The sequence below is a fragment of the Mchenga conophoros genome, linkage group LG3, assembly GCF_057382185.1.
Source record: "Mchenga conophoros isolate Kocher_MC1m ecotype Shallow Benthic linkage group LG3, M_conophoros_male_GT1.1, whole genome shotgun sequence".
In the NCBI taxonomy this organism is placed as follows: Eukaryota; Metazoa; Chordata; class Actinopteri; order Cichliformes; family Cichlidae; genus Mchenga; species Mchenga conophoros.
The window spans coordinates 15,560,601-15,566,859 of NC_140528.1; the positions used below are offsets into that span (position 1 = coordinate 15,560,601).

A 6,259-nucleotide genomic window follows, 5' to 3' on the forward strand; every position below is an offset into this window, starting at 1 on the left:
AAAGAGAACTCTACTCATGCTGGGCTCCTATGAGAGGACAGCATGAGAACAGAGAACAAAAAAAAAAAAGCACAGAGAGGTTAACACGTGAGGAGCGGATCGAAATTATGTTGATATCTGGTGAAAGCAGTAACTGGGTCATTGCAGCAGATTTCAATGCAAGACACCCTACGAGACCACCCATCTCCCATGCTACAGTTAGCAAACTGCTTGCTAAGTTTTGTGAAACTGGTTTAGTGTTGGATTTGTCAAAATGTGGATGCAAGAAAACTGTCACTAATGAAGAATGTGGCTGTCCTAGCTTCATTCAGCAAGAGCCCACAGCGTAGCACTCGCCGCATGTCACTGGAGATTGGCATTAGCGAACATCCCTTCGGCGGATATTAGCTACTCACAATTGGCACTCTTACAAACTCCAGCTTCTGCAGCATCTCAACGAGGATGACCCAGATCGGCGTACAGAATTTGCAGAATGGGCAAAACAAAAATTGGAACAGGACCCTCAGTGCACGCAGAAGATTTTGTTCAGTGATGAGGCAAACTTTTATGTGAATGGTGAAGTTAACAAACAAAACTAACCCACATTGGATGGATCCCTCTAAGACTGTTGGAATAACAAAAGTGATGGTTTGGTGTGGTATATGGGGTACAACTATAGTGGGTCCATTCTTCATCAATGGAAACCTCAAGGCCACTGGATATTTGAAATTGCTACATGATGATGTGTTTCCCTCTTTATGCACTGAAGCTGGCACGTTCCCTGAGTTTTTCCAGCAAGATGGCGTACCACCACATTATGGGTGCCAGGTCCGAGCATTCCTGGATGAACAGTTTCCTGGAAAGTGGATTGGTCATCGTGGGTCAGTTGAATGGCCCCCAAGGTCTCCCAATCTGACCCCCTTAGACTTTTATCTTTGGGGTCATCTGAAGGCAATTGTCTATGGTGTGAAGATACGAGATGTAGGTTACAGGTTACATCTTTCGCCATCTTATAATGCTGTGATTGCAGCCATTCCCCAACTCTCTGTGAATGGGACTCATGGCCATTGATCAGTGGTCTTTAATCAGTGGGTTTTGGTCAGTGGTTGTTGATCAATGGTCATGAGAATTTGCATAATTAAGATTAAGGAACTGACCTCCCAGCCCATTATTCCTTCAGTGGGCTGGTTTCAGTCATTATGCAAATGTACTGTTCATAAGATTTGGGGAAACCTGCAGTCAGCTGAGACTGAAGAAGTCACTTGGATGAGTGACGAAATGTTTCTCCCACAAAACGCTACTTCCAGATGAACAGAATCAACTTTTGGAGAATGGTCCTGATGGTTTCCAATGATATTGGCATGACAAGCAGATACCACCTGAAATGTTGTCTACGCGCCAGGAGGGGGAGCCATAATGGTCTGGGGTGCTTTTTCCTTCACTGGAACAATGGAGCTTCTGGAGGTGCAGGGGCAAACGGCTGCTGGCTGTGTCCAGATGTTGCAGAGAGCATCCCTCATGACTGAAGGCCCTCGTCTGTGTGGTAACAACTGGGTTTTTCAACGGGACAACGCTACAGTACATGATGCCTGCAGGACAAGGGACTTCTTCTAGGAGACTAACATCACTCTTTTGGACCATGCTGCTTGTTCCCCTGATCTAAATTCAACTGAGAATCTTTGGGGATGGATGGCAAGGGAAGTTTACAAAAATGGACAGCAGCTCCAGATAGCAGATGCCCTTCGTGTGGCTGTCTTCACTACTCGGAGAAATGTTCCCATTCACCTCATGGAAACGCTTGCATTAACCTCCTAGGGCCTGGCGTCCACATATGTGGACATCACATTTTGTGTTGTCTAGACCAAAATACTAAATGTTGCTCTACAAGGGCCTGATATCCACTTACGAGGATATTATACTGCCTCTGTTCTATTGAAATTTTAAAAGAATATCCTCATATGTGGATCTCATTTTTGTCTCAGAAACAAAAATCAGGTAAAAAAAGAAAATCTGGAAATTCTTTGTTTTTACATTCATCAGGTCCCAATATGCCCAAATATCAAAGAAATTAAAAATGCATGCCATGGAAGAGTTCGGGTCTTAGGAGGATAAGTAAGTGGCAACTTTTACGGGCTTTTTTTAAGAGGTGTGATCCTAAACTTTTGATCAGCTTTAAAACAGCCTGTTTGAGTTTAAGGGCTGTTTTCAATAAATTGCATGCTGGAAAAAAATGTTTTGTCTCACTCACATTTCTTTTTGTGGAATGTTTCAATACAGCTCAACTTGAAACCTTGTTAGATCCAACCATGGAAAATATGATTTTGTGCCATTTATTAAGTGGTCTTAAACTTTTGATTGGGACTGTACTAAAGAACTGGTGGTTTTTCTATAGGTTCAAAGGTGGTTTCCAAACTGGCATTTTTTCTCAGCCATTATCTGAGTAAAAATAGTTGATCTTAACCTGATCTTCAATTGCAGCTTGTGATGGAAAATTTTAGGATTCTGACAACTGTGTGATGGCTTTTTCTGAGAAATGGCTGTTGACGCCGATTTTTCAATCGACCATTTTGGAGCTCGTTTTCACCCGGATCGGGACACATGGGCAACAGGGAAATCCCAAGCAGGGGAAGTATGCTTTTAATAATAATAATAATGATGGATTGTATTTATATAGCGCTTTTCGGAACCCCTCAAAGCGCTTTACAATTCCACTATTCATTCACTCTCACATTCATACACTGGTGAAGGCAAGCTACAGTTGTAGCCACAGCCGCCCTGGGGCAGGCTGACAGAAGCGAGGCTGCCATATTGCGCCATTGGCCAACACCAGTAGGCAGTAGGTGAAGTATCTTGCCCAAGGACACAACGACCGAGACTGTCCGAGCTGGGGCTCGAACCGGCAACCTTCAGATTACCAGACGAACACGCAACTCTTGAGCCACGATCGTGAATTAACACTACTATAGCGCTGTGACTGTTAGAGAGTGTATTTGTACACCAGCTGTTGAATTTTTATCCGTGTCACAGCGCCCTTTTTACCTCCCTTGTGAGTTTCCACAACTTTTATTACCATAGTCTACATTCACCTGAGGGCTCACCCCACTGCCCCCTGCAGCATTATCTTAGATCTAGTGCAGACTTGCAGACGCTCTCTCCCGACACCCCAAATTTTATGATAGGGGATTTTAACCTCATCTCTCTTAAAGTAAGTGTCCATGCGTCAACCAGCATGCAGTCTGTTACGGTTGTTCCTGCTTTTTCTCTTTAGTTTAACTTTTTTCTTATTCATTTCTTTGTTCTGGCTTTGTACTTTCATCTACATAATTTCCTTATCGGGATTAATAAAGTATTCTGATTCTGATTCTGATGAATCATCTTTGGGAAGTTTTTACCAGTATGTATCCTGTTCTACCAGACGGGATAAAATCTTGGACCTTTGTTACGGATGGGTGGAGAACGCCCATAAATCCCTCCCGCTTCTTCCTCTGGGATCTGCTGACCACAACTGTGTGCATCTTCTGCCTATCTACAAAACTGTCTTAAAACGAGAGAAGACAAGGACTAAGGATGTTAACATATGGTCAGAAGAATCTGTGCTTACCTTGCAGGAATGTTTTAATCATACAGATTGGGAAGTTTTTATCCAGTCTTGTGGAGATGATCTTGACACTCTAGCTCACATGCAGTTTTTTTTTGTAAAGACATGATTATACCCAGTAAGTGTGTTAACGTGTACCCTAACAATAAGCCACGGGTCACCAAAAGTGTTAAATCCTGTTTAAGGAAAAATGAAAGAGGTTTAATTGGAAATCGGTCTGTAAAAAGAGTCACCAGTGCCTTTGCTGCCTCAGGAAACTTGCTTATTTCCACATTGACCGAAATATTTTCATATTGTTTTATTGTTCTTTTATTGAGTCTGTTTTATCTTTTTGTTTGGTGGCATGGTTCGGTCAGACCTCTGTCACACAGAAGAACTCACTGACTCAGATAGTGAGATGGTCCAGTCGTCTGATAGGTGAGTCACAGCCCTGTTTAGCCTCCCTGTACTCTAAACAGGTACAATGGTTCCCATCCTCTACGGGGTGAATTTCAGCTTCTTTCCTCAGAACGGAGGTTTCTAGTTCCAATATGCAGGACAAAGCATTATAATAACAGCAACAGAACAAGTGTCCATATGGAGCGAATGTCAAAGGTCACTTGCAGTTGACAGACTAGTTTCCTTACGCAACGTGAGCTCTGTCCCTCATACACATGTACAGGACTGCCAATCTGCAGAACATCCACGTGATCTGCCATGTTAATGTGCAGACAGACACTGGCTGTTCCTTATTACACAGTTATCTTTATGACACACTCCCATAAAATATATGACAGTTACATATTTGTAAAAGGAAAAAAGAAAAAAATGTAACTGTAGCTACACAGCAGAGTGATTAATGTGAATGTTGATGTGAACTTAGGTTTATGATCTTCTTATATAAAGAAAGACATAGATGAGTGAAAGAAGCCATCTATGTCCACTGTGAGCGACCATCTTTGAACAGAGGCGGTGGTTTACGACACCAACTCTCTGCCATCTATAATCCAGTTTTGAGATCCCTTCCCAGACGCCTTAACGCCCACTCACATCCTGGGCCATCTGATCTCAGGAATTCGCATGATAAGGTGGGGCCAGGTTTCACAATGAACTCACCCGAAACTCTGGCTGATTGGGACCCACACCCAGTTTCACACCTTGGCTCAGGGGATTAGAGGATCATCAGGGGGTCCTTTTGTCCCTCTGTGGGGGGATACTCCCACTAGGTTTATATCTGGGACTCTCCACCATTTGACCTTAGAACTGAAGAAGCTCCTCGGATGAGAGGTGAAACGTCTTCAAGTAACTTAAAGAAGTCCAGACGCTTTTCTTTGCAAGCTCCTTTGACTACGATGACCTGGATGACTGAGAACCTTCACAGACCTTATTCACTATCTTGAGCACTGGTTTGGTTTGTTTCTTAATGTTCTTGAGTTTCTTTATGTGGTGTTCCACCATGAAGCTGTCTCTGTCTTTTTTCTTTATACATTAATTGTAAATAATAATCAAACAGCGTTATTATTATTATTATTATTATTATTATTATTACTAACAATAAATTTATTAAATAAATAAATAAATTTATAAAGTCCAAAAATCCAAAGAGCGAGCCACCTAATACTAGTTTAAAGAACACTAAGAAAAGTAGGAAACACTGAGAATACAGAGTGAAGGAACGCACACACAAAAGGGAATTAACCATAAATATATCCAGAAAGTAACAGTATCTTAACAAAACCCTCAAAATACAAGACAAAAAATAACCACGAAGAGTCAATGCAAAACATAAGCTGACCAACACTTTTACAAAAATAACTCAAATAGTGTTATTAAATGAGGGCCAGCGATACCAAGCCAGTAAGAACATCTACTTAACTGAAAAGAAAATAAGTGTTGCAGTTGTCCAGTCAAAGTTCAGAACTATAAACCATAAACTTCAGTGAGCCTAAGCAGTTGTAAAGTGGGTCAAACTTTTGCCACGGTGAAGTGAGAGCCATACAGTTAAATCTGTCAATCCAGCTAAAGGTAGTTACTCATAAATCACAGGATAATATTCTGTTAACAGAAAAGTTTGCGTCCTTCTCAGAGCATTTTAACAGTAGGTTATAGTGTTTTTAACTCACCTTCAAAAAAAATGCTATTTTCAAAGAGATGCTTCTCAAGAACCTTGTTAAGAAGTTTTTTTGGTCAAACCAGTGAAGTCTGTCAGGCGGTCCCCGTTCTGCAACTGGTGTCAAGCCAACCTCCACTTTGTTTTGTGTTCCCTGTGTATTCTAAGTATTATGGCAAGAGACATGGAACCCTTGCAAAATAAAAGCTCTCGAAACCTGTTTTCAAAATAAAGACCGACTTTGAGTGAATGTAGCTTCAACATTAACCCCGATTTCAAAATAAAATCCTTCAAAACCTGATTTCAAAATAAAAGCCACCTTTGAGTGATTTATCACACATGTTAAGTCTCGTTTACACACTCTATTGTTAGATCCAAATGACACACCCTTGTACTCTAGTAGCAACCTGTCAATATCAAGGCCATCTTCTTTTGGATTTCAAAGTAAAAGCTCTGTGAATTTTCATTTTTGAACTACTCTTTCAAGGACTTCAGAATGCTGTTAAAAGGAATAAATCCATGTTTCCACAGGATAATTGCAGTCTATATTGACAGTATACAACCTCGCAGGGACACCATGTAAATATCAAGTC

General features: G+C 41.3%; 1 protein-coding gene across 1 annotated transcript in view; it reads right to left on the bottom strand.

The window, feature by feature from the left end:
• Positions 1–5,819, bottom strand: part of LOC146577420 (cytidine monophosphate-N-acetylneuraminic acid hydroxylase-like) — a 36,202-nt gene extending 30,383 nt beyond the window's left edge. The window contains exon 1 of the mRNA XM_085254463.1: positions 5,680–5,819. The gene's annotated coding sequence lies outside the window, so the exon portion shown is untranslated. The remainder of the gene's footprint in view (positions 1–5,679) is intronic.
• Positions 5,820–6,259: the final 440 nt, after the last annotated feature.